At 37.8% G+C, this 17,731-nt stretch overlaps 1 protein-coding gene across 11 annotated transcripts in view; it reads right to left on the minus strand.

Moving 5' to 3' along the window:
• The window catches only part of Lingo2 (leucine rich repeat and Ig domain containing 2), a 1,322,423-nt gene that overhangs the window by 335,990 nt on the left and 968,702 nt on the right, over nt 1–17,731 (minus strand). The window lies entirely within an intron of this gene.

Genomic DNA, 17,731 nt, shown 5'->3' on the forward strand with positions numbered 1-17,731 from the left:
TAAAGGGAGACCTATCAGAATCACACCAGACTTCTCGCCAGAAACTATGAAGGCCAGAAGATCCTGGACTGATGTTATACAGACCCTAAGAGAACACAAATGCCAGCCCAGATTACTGTATCCAGCAAAACTCTCAATTAACATTGATGGAGAAACCAAGATATTCCATGACAAAACCAAATTTACACAATATCTTTCTACAAATCCAGCACTACAAAGGATAATAAATGGTAAAGCCCAACATAAGGAGGCAAGCTATACCCTAGAAGAAGCAAGAAACTAATCGTCTTGGCAACAAAACAAAGAGAATGAAAGCACACAAACATAACCTCACATCAAATATGAATATAACGGGAAGCAATAATCACTATTCCTTAATATCTCTCAATATCAATGGCCTCAACTCCCCAATAAAAAGACATAGATTAACAAACTGGATACGCAACGAGGACCCTGCATTCTGCTGCCTACAGGAAACACACCTCAGAGACAAAGACAGACACTACCTCAGAGTGAAAGGCTGGAAAACAACTTTCCAAGCAAATGGTCAGAAGAAGCAAGCTGGAGTAGCCATTCTAATATCAAATAAAATCAATTTCCAACTAAAAGTCATCAAAAAAGATAAGGAAGGACACTTCATATTCATCAAAGGAAAAATCAACCAAGATGAATTCTCAATCCTAAATATCTATGCCCCAAATACAAGGGCACCTACATATGTAAAAGAAACCTTACTAAAGCTCAAAACACACATTGCACCTCACACAATAATAGTGGGAGATTTCAACACCCCACTCTCATCAATGGACAGATCATGGAAACAGAAATTAAACAGTGATGTAGACAGACTAAGAGAAGTCATGAGCCAAACGGACTTAACGGATATTTATAGAACATTCTATCCTAAAGCAAAAGGATATACCTTCTTCTCAGCCCCTCATGGTACTTTCTCCAAAATTGACCATATAATTGGTCAAAAAACGGGCCTCAACAGGTACAGAAAGATAGAAATAATCCCATGCGTGCTATCGGACCACCACGGCCTAAAACTGGTCTTCAATAACAATAAGGGAAGAATGCCCACATATACGTGGAAATTGAACAATGCTCTACTCAATGATAACCTGGTCAAGGAAGAAATAAAGAAAGAAATTAAAAACTTTTTAGAATTTAATGAAAATGAAGATACAACATACTCAAACTTATGGGACACAATGAAAGCTGTGCTAAGAGGAAAACTCATAGCGCTGAGTGCCTGCAGAAAGAAACAGGAAAGAGCATATGTCAGCAGCTTGACAGCACACCTAAAAGCTCTAGAACAAAAAGAAGCAAATACACCCAGGAGGAGTAGAAGGCAGGAAATAATCAAACTCAGAGCTGAAATCAACCAAGTAGAAACAAAAAGGACCATAGAAAGAATCAACAGAACCAAAAGTTGGTTCTTTGAGAAAATCAACAAGATAGATAAACCCTTAGCCAGACTAACGAGAGGACACAGAGAGTGTGTCCAAATTAACAAAATCAGAAATGAAAAGGGAGACATAACTACAGATTCGGAGGAAATTCAAAAAATCATCAGATCTTACTATAAAAACCTATATTCAACAAAATTTGAAAATCTTCAGGAAATGGACAATTTCCTAGACAGGTACCAGGTATCGAAGTTAAATCAGGAACAGATAAACCAGTTAAACAACCCCATAACTCCTAAGGAAATAGAAGCAGTCATTAAAGGTCTCCCAACCAAAAAGAGCCCAGGTCCAGACGGGTTTAGTGCAGAATTCTATCAAACCTTCATAGAAGACCTCATACCAATATTATCCAAACTATTCCACAAAATTGAAACAGATGGAGCCCTACCGAATTCCTTCTATGAAGCCACAATTACTCTTATACCTAAACCACACAAAGACACAACAAAGAAAGAGAACTTCAGACCAATTTCCCTTATGAATATCGACGCAAAAATACTCAATAAAATTCTGGCAAACCGAATTCAAGAGCACATCAAAACAATCATCCACCATGATCAAGTAGGCTTCATCCCAGGCATGCAGGGATGGTTTAATATACGGAAAACCATCAACGTGATCCATTATATAAACAAACTGAAAGAACAGAACCACATGATCATTTCATTAGATGCTGAGAAAGCATTTGACAAAATTCAACACCCCTTCATGATAAAAGTCCTGGAAAGAATAGGAATTCAAGGCCCATACCTAAACATAGTAAAAGCCATATACAGCAAACCAGTTGCTAACATTAAACTAAATGGAGAGAAACTTGAAGCAATCCCACTAAAATCAGGGACTAGACAAGGCTGCCCACTCTCTCCCTACTTATTCAATATAGTTCTTGAAGTTCTAGCCAGAGCAATCAGACAACAAAAGGAGATCAAAGGGATACAGATCGGAAAAGAAGAGGTCAAAATATCACTATTTGCAGATGACATGATAGTATATTTAAGTGATCCCAAAAGTTCCACCAGAGAACTACTAAAGCTGATAAACAACTTCAGCAAAGTGGCTGGGTATAAAATTAACTCAAATAAATCAGTTGCCTTCCTCTATACAAAAGAGAAACAAGCCGAGAAAGAAATTAGGGAAACGACACCCTTCATAATAGACCCAAATAATATAAAGTACCTCGGTGTGACTTTAACCAAGCAAGTAAAAGATCTGTACAATAAGAACTTCAAGACACTGAGGAAAGAAATTGAAGAAGACCTCAGAAGATGGAAAGATCTCCCATGCTCATGGATTGGCAGGATTAATATGGTAAAAATGGCCATTTTACCAAAAGCAATCTACAGATTCAATGCAATCCCCATCAAAATACCAATCCAATTCTTCAAAGAGTTAGACAGAACAATTTGCAAATTCATCTGGAATAACAAAAAACCCAGGATAGCTAAAGCTATCCTCAACAATAAAAGGACTTCAGGGGGAATCACTATCCCTGAACTCAAGCAGTATTACAGAGCAATAGTGATAAAAACTGCATGGTATTGGTACAGAGACAGACAGATAGACCAATGGAATAGAATTGAAGACCCAGAAATGAACCCACACACCTATGGTCACTTGATTTTTGACAAAGGAGCCAAAACCATCCAATGGAAAAAAGATAGCATTTTCAGCAAATGGTGCTGGTTCAACTGGAGGTCAACATGTAGAAGAATGCAGATCGATCCATCATTATCACCCTGTACAAAGCTTAAGTCCAAGTGGATCAAGGACCTCCACATCAAACCAGACACAATCAAACTAATAGAAGAAAAACTAGGGAAGCATCTGGAACACATGGGCACTGGAAAAAATTTCCTGAACAAAACACCAATGGCTTATGCTCTAAGATCAAGAATCAACAAATGGGATCTCATAAAACTGCAAAGCTTCTGTAAGGCAAAGGACACTGTGGTTAGGACAAAACGGCAACCAACAGATTGGGAAAAGATCTTTACCAATCCTACAACAGATAGAGGCCTTATATCCAAAATATACAAAGAACTCAAGAAGTTAGACCGCAGGGAAACAAATAACCCTATTAAAAAATGGGGTTCAGAGCTAAACAAAGAATTCACAGCTGAGGAATGCCAAATGGCTGAGAAACACCTAAAGAAATGTTCAACATCTTTAGTCATAAGGAATGCAAATCAAAACAACCCTGAGATTTCACCTCACACCAGTGCGATTGGCTAAGATCAAAAACTCAGGTGACAGCAGATGCTGGCGAGGATGTGGAGAAAGAGGAACACTCCTCCATTGTTGGTGGGATTGCAGACTGGTAAAACCATTCTGGAAATCAGTCTGGAGGTTCCTCAGAAAATTGGACATTGAACTGCCTGAGGATCCAGCTATACCTCTCTTGGGCATATACCCAAAAGATGCCTCAACATATAAAAGAGACACGTGCTCCACTATGTTCATCGCAGCCTTATTTATAATAGCCAGAAAATGGAAAGAACCCAGATGCCCTTCAACAGAGGAATGGATACAGAAAATGTGGTACATCTACACAATGGAATATTACTCAGCTATCAAAAACAACGAGTTTATGAAATTCGTAGGCAAATGGTTGGAACTGGAAAATATCATCCTGAGTGAGCTAACCCAATCACAGAAAGACATACATGGTATGCACTCATTGATAAGTGGCTATTAGCCCAAATGCTTGAATTACCCTAGATCCCTAGAACAAACGAAACTCAAGACGGATGATCAAAATGTGAATGCTTCACTCCTTCTTTAAATGAGGAAAAAGAATACCCTTGGCAGGGAAGGGAGAGGCAAAGATTAAAACAGAGACTGAAGGAACACCCATTCAGAGCCTGCCCCACATGTGGCCCATACATATACAGCCACCCAATTAGACAAGATGGATGAAGCAAAGAAGTGCAGACCGACAGGAGCCGGATGTAGATCTCTCCTGAGAGACACAGCCAGAATACAGCAAATACAGAGGCGAATGCCAGCAGCAAACCACTGAACTGAGAATAGGTCCCCTATTGAAGGAATCAGAGAAAGAACTGGAAGAGCTTGAAGGGGCTCGAGACCCCAAAAGTACAACAATGCCAAGCAACCAGAGCTTCCAGGGACTAAGCCACTACCTAAAGACTATACATGGACTGACCCTGGACTCTGACCCCATAGGTAGCAATGAATATCCTAGTAAGAGCACCAGTGGAAGGGGAAGCCCTGGGTCCTGCTAAGACTGAACCCCCAGTGAACTAGTCTATGGGGGGAGGGCGGCAATGGGGGGAGGGTTGGGAGGGGAACACCCATAAGGAAGGGGAGGGGGGAGGGGGATGTTTGCCCGGAAACCGGGAAAGGGAATAACACTCGAAATGTATATAAGAAATACTCAAGTTAATAAAAAAAAAAATAAAAAAAATAAAAAAATAAAAAAAAAATAAAGATAGAGAAAAAAGATAGAAATTAAAAAAAAAGAAAAACACACTGTTCTTCCGCCACCAGAATATTTCTTTTCCAGATTTGAATGACTAGTTTTAGATGAATGTTATTAAGGTGAACATAGTTTAAGAAACACTAAAACTCAGCCATCTTTTTAAAAATATGCTAAGCATTTAGGAAATCTTTTCAGGTGCTTTCTAAGTGCTAAGCTGTTAAGGATTCCTCTTGAAGGAATAATAACCCTGAAGATCCCATGTCATAAAATAACAAGAGGAAGACTATTTACTTTGGGGCACTGTCCCCTGTGACGTAAGGTAAAACACCAAAACAGAATTTTACTAAAAAGAAGATGGCATACTCATCAAAAATGATCACACCTGCCATTTGCTCTGCTGTACCAATTGTGACCTGCTTCCCTGGGCAGAAGCCGCTCGAGTGCTGCTGTTTATAGCCATTGCTAACTAGGACTCGCCTCGCCAAAGTTCACCCCAAACTCCGCTGCCTGAAAAATGTCCATTGACATACAATTTTAAGTCCAACTCAAGGAAATGAGCTGCTGCTTCCCTTTTCTTTTTTCTGTCATGGTGTTTTTCTCCTTGCGTTCATAAGTGGGAAAGTCTCGTGTAGCTTTTTTTCCTGATCTGAATGCTCATCTTGAAATCTACACATGTGCTTCTCTGGAAGTTCAGGCAGAAAGATGAAACCCAAGTTAGATTTACATCCCTGCTTTTTGCCTCTTTAGACATTGCAGAGGCTTAGGGAAGAAAGTTTGCTCATGCCAGATGATCTCCACTCAGATATCACTGGCATCTTGTGTCTGAGTAAGCTCTGACCATCACTAATGCTCATCATGCAGTAGCATGTACATCATCGTTCCAAACCCCAGGGCAGCAATCGGCATCTGGGAATAATGTACTAGCTGTGACCTTCTGTTCATCTATCTTGTGCAAACCTGTCATCAAACAATGGAGGAATAGTTAAAGATTGTGTCATTCATGGCTTCAGAGTACAGGAAGGAAGTAACAAAGGCTTTTCTTTCAGATTTTCACAAGATCTAAAAAGCCCTTTTTGTATCAGATGGAAAAAGCTATTCCTGTGTGTTTTGTGCTACAGGAATGCAGTCCCAGCAAAGTTTTGTTTTTTCGTTTAAGATTAGGTACTTTGAAAGTTTACTTCTTTTAAATTTCAGTTGAAGTTGTTCCTATGGAAATACTTAAATCCATTGGAACATCAATCTTTTCCCCTCGTTGACCTTTCAAATCTCTCTGTTGTTCATTTAATCAATCTTGAACGCAGCTACTTAATTTATCTTCCCTCATCTTTCTCCTTTGCTTACAGAAGCAAAATTAGACAAAATCAGGCAAAATATGTCTTGTAATCCAGTGGTTCTCAACCTTTCTAATTCTACGACCTTTAATACACTTCCTCATGTTGTGGTAACCGCCAACCATAAAATCATTTTGTTACTACTCCAGAACTGTAATTTTGCTACTGTTGTGAACTGTAATGTAAAGACCTGTAGTTTTTTATGGTTTTGGGCAACCCCTGTGAAATGATTGTATTATCCTTCAAAAGGTTTAGCACCCACGTTTTCAGAACTGCTATTCTTATGAAAACCTTCATATCCAGAATATAGCTGAAACTCTCTAGGCTCAGCTGTCCTCTGAGCTGTTCCACTGACCTTTCCCTACTCACAAATACTGTCCTCCAATCCACTTTGCGTCTTCTATCCCATGGGTTGTGTTTATCCCAATTTCTAGGCTATGAAGTCAGCTTAAACTTCAACTGAAAAAAATCTTACTGCCATTTAGGCTCAGCTACATTTCACTACTTACCCTTCCATTAATAAGATTCTCTTCCTTCTCTGAGTGCCTGACTTGTGCTCACATGGCTCTGTGACTCTTTCTTTCACTATGGGATCCTGGAGGTCACAGTCCTTTTACAGGACTTGTAATGTAGCATACTGTTTAAGATCTGAGGGCATGGACCCTATAGGTCTGATTGTTAACTTCAGTATTTCCTGGTGTGAACAAAATCTTTGGTAAGGTTCATCAGTCTTGGGCTTCTCATCTATAAAATGGAGATTTTAGAAGTTACCTAGCTTATAGGTGAAGATTAAAGAAGTTGATGTTGCTAAATAAAACTACCTATACTAATGCCTTGTAGCATAAGTGTCTACATGTGTTTCAATGTCAGAGTTATTTGTGTACTTACACAAACATAGTTCTTTGTAAACAGACACTCAAATCAAGTCAAATAAATATCATAAATAAAATCAGGAAGCCTTTCAAGAAGAGTTTTTGTCTTCTTACAAACATTTCTCTAATATACTAAATATTTTTGATATATCAATCTTTCAGAAACTGGAATCTAATTAATTATTTATATGGCTAACAAGAAATAAAATAAAATTCAAAGTGGATTATAAGATGAATGTTTTAAGCTTACACATAATATCTTAGCATTTAGGAAGCTGAGACCAGAATATGGTCAAGACTTTGAGATCAGTGAGAGCTATAGAGTAAGACACTGTCCCCAAACAAAACATTATAGTAGGGACTTCAAGTAGATACTCTATCTCATGCAAAATAATCAAAAAGCAGTCCTACAATAGTTGTTATCTTCCTTGTGGATAAAATAATAGATTGCCTTACATATTTATGTGTCCTTACATTTATTGTGACAGGCTTCTCATGGAGATGCTGTTCTTCTGATGACCTTAATAATGATATACTCCATTTGAGTATTTACTAACACCATGACTATGTTTTTCCAAGCATGTTTCTGATTTATAAAATGGTAGATGTGCAATAAGCTACACCCATAAAACTAAACCATGAAGCGCATTTTCATTAATTGCCTTTGCTAAAATAAGTACAGATATGTGAAGCTAGGACTACAAACTTGAGCCACACTTCTTCATTCCAGAAGAACAACAATAAAGGTTACAGAGACATTAGAGTGCTCTGTCAGCATTTTTCTGCAATCAGTGGGACAGTAATCAGCACTGATTATTATATTTTCTCAAGTACCCATCCTCTACATGGAGGGATCAGTTTTGTGACCATAGTTCCCCTTCCCCCTGCCTTTCTGATTTCATCTATTCACTGTGATTGCTGTAAAATACTGAGGTCCTACATTTCCCAGAACACACTCTACTCATCATGCCCTCTTCCCCTTCCTCCCTCTCCCTGCAAAACACAGTCTTGTGGGTTTCCTGCAGTCAGGGTAAACCTGTAGATATACTCCAAATTCCATGGGACATTTTTCCCTTTTTACATTTTTCTGAGTATAACTAAACATGCCCAGAGTTTGCTTCCACAGTTCTAAGATCAGATCTCTATTTTTCAACTGTTACAATTACTTATTTATCCATCTGCTTCCTGATTTAACTCTAAGCATCTAAATATCTACTTTAAGTCATCTGTCAGTTCATTGTACCCAGCCAAATTAGGCATTTAATAAACACTGTTACAGGAAGTGCCTGGATAAACACCAGTCACTTTTTCTCATTGAAGATTAACATTTCTGCTATGTAAATTTCCTATAGATTCAATAATTTTATCTTTAGGTAAACTAATTTTGTTTTAAATTTTATTTAAGGCATGTTCAGAAAGTGTTCATAATCAGAGATGCTTTTTTTAAATTTTAAAGCATTTCTTCTTTAATTTTAAATTGTACCCAAACATATCTAAATTACTATGAAGTTAATACCCTCCACCAAATACCCTTCTGCTGATTAGAATGTGTTTGTATATCTCCAACAATCTATTGTGCTGGGTTATCATCTTTTTTCTCATTTCATAAGTGTAGCCAATCATCTATCCACTTATCAACCTGTGCTTTCTTATAGCCAATAGCTACTATTTAAGCACCATTGTCTGCTAGATATTGAACTCAGAACTGAAGATACAAAGATGTGAATTAAAAGACTTGCCCTCACAGAGCACATAGTCCACAGTAGGCAGGGAGGCCACAGCCAGAAGCACAGCACAAGACAGCACGAGGCAAATGCTAACAAACAAATGCACAAAGTTCAGCTTGTGTGAGATCGAGGCAGGAAAGCAGGGATTCTTTTACAGTTTGTAAAGAAAGATTTAAAAATACTGCAAACGCCGTACCTCTAAGTATCTGAAGAGAACCTCCTACCACCTCAGCTCATCCTTCCGTGGAGTTCAGCAAAGGGACAGCACCCGTGTCCCACCCTGTCCACAGTATCTCCCAGTTGTGTCAGGGATCCTCTGGAAGCAGTGCATTGGAAAGCTAGAGAGCCCTTTCCCCTTCAGGCAGCCTGCGGGGTGATGCAAACATGGGAGCTGAGCCTATCAGTGCTTGTATCAAGCAGCTGAGAAAGTTGTAGTCCATGAGTCATGGCTCTTTTCATGTGTTTCCAGATCTGTAGGAGGAGAGGCCTTTGGCTGGTAGCACCAGCAATGTAGCACCTATGATGATCACTTGGGGGAAAGAATGCCGCTGGAGCCACCAGGAGAGGTACACAGTCCTCCCACCTTCCCAAAGTGTGCACATCCCCAGTGCCACCACCAGGCCATGCCTCAAAATAGTGTGAGAGCCAAAACCCCACATTTTCAAAAAAAGGGGGACAAATAAATTAAGCTCTACCACCCACTTGCCTTATGTGCAGCTAAGGAAAATCAAATGAAATAAACAAGCAAATTAGCAGCTGGTATGTGAGTGCCAGATCACGAATGATTTCAAAGGCTGTGCCAGCCAGTTCTTCCTGAATCAAATTTGTTCTTGTTTGGGAAAGTAATAATTAACAACAATACTACTAAGATTACTGCCTAATATCCAGTGAGATCTTACAGGGTACCAAATGGCCATCCTTACAATTTAGAGGCAAAACTTCTTCGTTCTTATCAAATTCATGTTCTCTCTCTCTCTCTCTCTCTCTCTCTCTCTCTCTCTCTCTCTCTCTCTCTCTCCTCTTTCAATAGCCCTGCCTGGCCTGAAATTCACTGTGTAAGGCCTTGGATTCACAGAGATACGTCTGCCTCTGCCTCCTGGGTGCCAGAATTAAAGGTGTGCACGACTACTTCCCAGCCATGATATAGTTCTATAAATCAGACTTTACCAGTGAATAGCCTGGCACTCAGAAAGTCAAGTTCACTTGCTAAAGTTCACATGTGTTAAGTAGAAGAAAGCTCCTGTGTCTGTTAGTGTCTTAAATGTTCAGTTTTGAATATTTCTTCATTAAATTTAAGGAACATGTTAATATAAGACCATGATGTTTTTTCAAGCTAAGCAGTCCTTTAAATCCAGGGTCATTGCTCTTTGCTCTTAGCTGTACAAAATAATGAAACAAGCATAGAAACAAAAATGCGGGAGTTTGCAGTTATTTAGTGTTAAACATATAGGAGAAAATAATGTTTCATGTTGTTCCACTTAATTTTGAGTATGCATTTTTATAAGTGCCCCTTTTCTGCAAAAGAAATTAATGTAAAACCATTTACAAAATTTTCAAAAGACTGTCTCTTTTTATAGAGCGACAAATAATTTTACTGTCTCTACTTTGATGTCCAGAGGATGGATACCTAGTGAAGAAAATAAAGTTCTCTAAACAAGTAAGTCACAAGTTGGACATTTACCATTGAAAAGTTTTATATTTTTTATAAACAAATAAGTATATGTAAAAAGAATATGATGAAATAACTTCAGAAGAGTAAATTAAAGGCATCTAGAGGAGAAAATATTTTAAAATTTTAATGAGAAATTTACTCATTGTCACCCTTCTAAAAGACATTATAGTGGGTATCAGGGGAATAGCAAGCATCATAAGGAAAGGCTTCTATGCCTTGTAATGAAGAATGAAGGAGAAAGTGAAATTGTTTAAGCCAATTGAAATATTTTGTTTTTTGAGGTACCTGAAGAGAAAAAAAGATGTCAACAAACCTCTACCATATCTTCCAAGCACAGTGTATTTCTTGGTTACTATCATGATCTAGGACTTCGCAAGAAGCAGAATAATAAATCCCATTTCAAAACTTCTGAACATATGGTGTGACACCACACCCATATGATTGGGAACCTCGATGAAGTTTGATAACTTCCATGACAAAACATCCAGTCTCCTGTGCACTGGGTATACCAACCAATGGGTATGCCAGGATTGACTGTCCAGCACCATTCTTCGCTCCTTGTATGTAACTAAAGTGATGTTTACTGCCATAGCAAAGGCAAAGACATGCCCTCACCTCTCATGGGAGCTGTTTTACTCTTGTCTCTACTTCCCCACTGAGTTTATCACGTCCAGAATGCCCATAGTAACAAGAAGAATATTGTCATTTGGAGCACCAGAATGTGCCTGTACAATTCTAAAAGTTTCTCAAGGGTCTTTCTTTGTACTTATTTGGAAATTCAAATATCAAACATGGTGTAAGCAAGTGTCCAGTTGTACCAGCATCTCATATGTATCTTATTATCCTTCAGTCATATAAACTGACCACATACCCCATTTATTCCTGCAATGACTATTTCTTTCCTTTCTATTGTTACTGTCCTGCTCTTGAGTTCAAAGTGGATCCTTTGTTGTGGTATTAGCACCATTTAAATAGCCTTAAGAACTCAATCCCGACAGGGCAAAAGCCAGAATAATCTATTTTTATAGGTGAAGCTAATAACACGTGAAGAAAAAGAAAGTCACAAACCTCTCATAGTGTTCACTAAAAGCAATACCCATTAATATTTTAATACCCAAACCCCTGATATCAAGAACTATTCCAAAGGTTCAGGAATACCATGGGCCCAAGAGAGCTAAGTACCAAATCACCTAAGGACTGCACACGGTAGTGCCATATAAGCCCTCAGAAGAGAGTGCAAACCTTGAGTATTCTCTTATGTCATGGGGGAGGCCTTACAAACAGCATACTTGGATTGAATCCCTCTGTAGCTGTTCCTGAATGAATGGGTTCTAGCATCCTTCATCAGTGAACACAACTTGCAGAAAAGCCTGTGATCTCACAATGATTGAGACCCATATGACAGGTATCAAAGTTAATCATTTCTTAGCAAGTGTACTAACCACAGCTGTAAGACCCATAATTGCAAAGCTATAGACAAGGAAGAGCACTGCTTTCCTTCAGATGAAAACACCTTGCTGACAACAGTAGAGGCTGAGTGGAGCAATCTGTGAGCTGGAGAGAACATTTAAAAAGCAGAGAAGATAGTGATAACTGGAGATACATGTCTATCTATCTATCTATCTATCTATCTATCTATCTATCTATCTATCATCGATCTACCTATCTACCATCAATCTATCATCTCTCCATATATATATGCATTATTTGTATGTATTTTATCTATATATTACATATATATGTATATATGTACACATGAATAGGTGTGTGTGTGTGTGTATATATTATGCATGAGGATGTATATATAAATAGATGAGATGCCGGTGTAGAACTAGGGATTTTTTAACAGTCAGACCAGTGCTATACCCTTGGGCTTTACCCTCAGTCCTCTACATTCTTTCTTTCCTACTGAAATTCTTATTTGCAACAGTGATATAAATAAGAGCTCTATTGGGAACAAAAGCAACCAGCTCATCATATCCGCTTTCCCATTTGGTATGATTTTTCTGCTGGTTTTCGTCCTTTGACTTATATTCTCCTCAGAGCCCCATTTGCTCTTCAAAACTGCAATGCTCCGGAAGCTCTCCTCAAAGAGCTGCTGAAGGCGTCGGCTTAGGCAGAATCTTAGATTTCAGCTCTCCACATCACACATGGTACTCCCTTTAATGGTTTGCTCTTTTGCTTTATAATTTAACCTTTTTTATATGATTCTATATCATTTCTGCCCCTAGCTGGTAAGTTATCAGGACTATGAAACAAATACATCAAACTGGGAGAAGCTACATACAGTGATAGAAAATAGAAAAATGTTACCATTTTAAAAGAGAAAATTAGTGGAGTTAAAAATAGTAACGTAAATCATTTGAAGAGCTGGATAAAAGACAAAGAATGGACATTTGAAGGTAATGGACATGCAATGTATGGAGATTGTTAATTTATTCCTGGGCCAGCATATCTTGACATGTTCCAAACATCAATACAGATTGGTCTATACTCTCAATAATATAAGTCAGTGACAAAAAATAATTTTTAATCTAACAAGAGCACACAACAAATCTGAAAATATAATTAATCTTTTAAGAGTCACAATAAATACAAATGGTGTAAGAGAGAAAAACAGAAAAGGCATCCAGAATGTCAGAGGGTTGTTCATCTAGGTCCTTATAAATCAACTCAGGGAACTGATGTGGTCATTGGATCACATGAATGTTATTATATAACTATTTTCAAATTCATTGTGGCCTTGACAACCTTTCTGTTCTTCTTTAGAGTTGTGGGTTCAGTGTAAATGGAGAACATTTGTAAATGTGACCTCAGGATGACTTGAATTCATGGCAATGGATATCTCCGATGAATACACACAAGCCTAGGTACTTACAGTGAATTTTCTATCTTATAACTGCAAAATATATAAGTTTATCCAGGAGCTTCTCAGTCATCACAAAATGATGCCTTTCTTATCTGCTTCAAGTTGTAATATTAAAAACTGGCATTTATTTTATAATATAACAACAACCCTACAGCTTATTTACTTATGACATTACTAGCACTAAATGGTAACAATACAATCTTTAGCTATGTTCAGAAGTCCTTTAAAAATGAATCTCATTAAATGTATATATAGCTAAACCAAACTGTACATTCCAAAAACAAGTAGTTCTATTTGCTTTAATGTCCTCTGAGCATGGTGTATGACCCAACAGGAGGAAAGGTAACAGCGGATATAAGCAAAACACAGGCTGATATTGCTTCACAACAAAGCACACTACAGATGCTGTGCTCTGCCAGCAGGAAGAGAACTTTATCTTTACAAATTAATAAAGCATGCAGTCCCAGAGTCCTGGCAAGGAAATACCTCATTGACAAAGCGTTTCTACTGCAATAAATTCCATTTGCATACCCCTTATCAACTAATTGATTGATTTATCAACATACAAACCAAGGGATTTCTAGGTACTGTTGAGCATGTTTTCATTCATGTAATTACTAATGTCACTACTTTCTAGACACTATTTAAGCATGAGATAAAATCACTGCTTGACCTTAAAATCTATACGGTTTAGTAATAAGGGGAAAATAATTTTTTTACAGTAGATAGTGTAGAGAAAATGATAACCAGATAGGTTTGGTTTCTAATCGAATTATAGCATCCTGTGTTCATATAGCAACAGTTGCATTTATCTGATCTAATCTGGGCTTAAGTATCTTTGCTTTGTGACTAAATTTTTTCTATGGCTTTCATATACTCACACTCTGGTTGCTGGATGTCTGAATACAGAATTCTTTCCTGAATCTGTAACTGTCCCCAAAAAGGGCACACAATATATGTAGTCAAGTCAAGCTGAATTTTCCATTCATGTCTATACTACTACATTTGGGGAAACTTCAATATTCAACCTTTAGTTCCTTGCAAATCAGAGTTTGTATTAAATTTTACAAAGCAGGGCAATATGGGGGCAATAAGGGGGAATACCCATATGGGGGGGGAGGGAATGGGGGTTTATGGACAGGAAACCGGGAAGGGGAATAACGTTTGAAATATAAGTAAAGAAATATATCTAATAAAAATTTTACAAAGCAAACCAGACATACATGCAGCAGTGTAGAATATGATTAGACTTGGGCATATAGAATGATATTCAATGAGAAACTTATTCTGATTAATTAAAAGGCACAATTTGTAATATGTGACTTTCAGTTTAGGACGCATCATATCAACAAGGATGAACTATAGGTCATATCTCATGGGAGTGAGATAACTATCACTCATTAGGGAATGACGATCAGAATTTGGGACATATGAAATCAAACTAATTTATTGCTTTCTTCTGGACAGTAATGTTGAAAATTCTCTAAGTCATGATTAAGAATTCTGTTTGGTGAAAGATCAAATGGAGAAAAAAACACTACCTATTTCTTCCAAAGAAGGCACATATTTGCTATAACTTCACATCTTGAAACAAACATTATTGAAATAAAAAGTATTCAGTTAGCTTGCACACTACACTACAATAAATATAGTTTATTTCCTCATGTAATATCACATTTGAACATCTAAATTTTGATATTTATCCTGGAAAGATTCAAGATTAGCTTAGGAAGATACTAGGGAATTGTTTGTCATTCCTTCTCGACCAGATTTTTTTAATTTATGAATTTTCACTCTTTCAATGTTGTGAAATGCTGTATGATTTCAATAGGGATGATGCTCAGATTATTTTTAACATTTATTCATTTAGTGTGTGTGTGTGTGTGTGTGTGTGTGTCTGTGTCTGTGTGTGTGCACGCATGCGCATGCACATGCATGCCTGTGTATGAGTGTTTCTGTATGTCTGTGTTTATCTTTGTGTTCTTCAGGGTTGTCAACCCAGCTTCTTGCACATGCTAAACACATTTCGCCACTGAGATACAAATTTTAACCTCCACTATGTACCATTTTCCTTATAATCAAAATTCCATAAACTAACTGAATGTGATAGATTGTTCTTATACATTGTTTTAGTGATGCCTATGGGATTATTCATAAAGTCCTTACTTTCATTGCCATGTTAGGACAAATGGCATGAAAGAACACTGGAATCTTAGGCATAATTTATTTTAGTGATGGGATGATAACAGCAAATGTTTTCACAAACATAGTACATTTTAGGGGTTTCAACTAGTTGTCTCGAGTAGACACCAATATGATATTGGGCATATTAAATTCAAGTAAGATATAATTTAAAAATGTACTCATCTTTAAAATCTAGCTTAGGTTCAGCCATATGGAATCAACAAATTCAATTAAACTAAAAAAAATTCTATCGTTTTTTTCTAACAAATTTAATTGCTCACATCACTTCTGTAGTTTTCATAAAATCACATTTTTAGTGCTGTTGGATACCTTCTGCAGTATTTTCAGTGGGGGAGATAGAATTTATTTTCAGTGCTGATCATTTTCATCATATTTTCCAGCCTCCAATATTTATTACTCGCCTTTCTAGAACCCACTGTTCTTTTCTTACATCCCATAATGGCATTTCAGTTAAGTTAAGACAAGAAGATCAGGATTTGATTTCTAGTCATCAAAATTGATGAAGAATTATATGAGTTAATCTTGATATGAGCGGAAAAGGCATATATGTTCATTTACATGTGCCAAAACCGAAATATAAATGCCCTGGGAATGCAAGATGAATAGGAACCGATGCCTCCCTTCGAGGACTCAGTTTCAGGTGAGAGAAACGGATGTAGTGGACACTGCTTCAGTGGGCAAAGAAGAGGAGTAAAGAGCCCTATATGATGCCAGGGGAAAGCAAACAGTGTGCGATAACAGAGGCAAAATGATGCATGGAATTTATGACCTCCAAGAGATAAACAGTTTGATCATACAAAGTTTCCATGCCTCACTAAGATATAAATACCTTATCCTTCAGGGCATGGCAGTGATGTTTAATTTTGACCTGCAGATCAACAAATCTTAAGTCAGGGAGCTGTATTAAAGGAACACTACTAGAATCTCTCTCTCTCTCTCTCTCTCTCTCTCTCTCTCTCTCTCTCTCTCTCTCTCTCTCTCTCTCTCCTCCCCTCCCTCCCCCCATGTGTGTCTGCCTGTCTGTTTTTCTGTCTTCCTTCATTGTCTGTCTGTCTCTGCCTGTCTCTTTTCCCTCTCGTTGTCTCTCTCTGTCCTCCTCCCCCTGTCCCTCCTTAACTCGACCCCAGCCCTCCCTCCCTTCCCCATCTCTCACTATCATTTTCTGGTAACTATAATTTTCATGAAATCCTTCTGTGTTAAGACACATATCCTGGTATCTGAATGATCTTCTAGACCGGAAATTTATTTTTAAAGGACAAAACTATCAAATGATTGCAGGTGTTAAAACTGGGCTCCAAGTTATGGTGTGGTGCTAAAAGTGGAAAATACCACATGGACTGCAAAATACTCAAGGAGTGAGGCAGTAAATTTCTCAGATAGGTACGTTCATAAGGAGTCGTGATATTTTACTTCTGTGTAGGTTAATTCTGAAGTATTAAGGAAACTCCATCAAAAATACCAATAATAAGATTTAGGGGATTTTAGGTTTTTAGGAACTGATCAAGTATGTGGTACTGTTAAGCTGAATGACCCAGCCTCTGCTTGGCTTCATGAGGGATAACATCCAAGCTACAGAAGAGCACCAGCAGCAAAGACTGTTGGCAGGGGGAGTATCCAAGGTCTATCATGTGATCTTTCAGATAATTTTCCATGATAAGAACTGTCCTATACTCATAGGCCGTGACTTAGTAGAGTATTAATAAAAATCTGCGAGCTCTAAATCCTCAGCTTCTTGGCTAAATCATGTGGTTTCAGTCTTCAGTCTGCCCCTCCTAACTTTACTCAGATGTTCCTCCTATATAACTTTATTTAGATGTTCAGCTCAAACTGGTCCTACCTCTCTCAATGATTTACACTTGCCAATCCACTTGCTGAGTAACTGACAAAAATGAGTAATTTTCAAAAGCCAAGCTTACTTGATGTAGGCTTCCTGAAGCACATTGTTCTGCATATTTCACATAAGCAAGCATTTTGATTGTTGTAGAGTGAACAGATTCAGAATTTATATCGAGAATATTTACTCTGACATGTCTTCTATAACCTTGCTCCCAAAATCTTCTCTTGTTCTGTGCCTGCCTTTGAAAATTCTCCTGTATAACCAAATGAATCCAGTTTTCCTCACCTATATCAGACAAGTTTTTTCC

Source organism: Rattus norvegicus, chromosome 5 (assembly GCF_036323735.1).
Source record: "Rattus norvegicus strain BN/NHsdMcwi chromosome 5, GRCr8, whole genome shotgun sequence".
In the NCBI taxonomy this organism is placed as follows: Eukaryota; Metazoa; Chordata; class Mammalia; order Rodentia; family Muridae; genus Rattus; species Rattus norvegicus.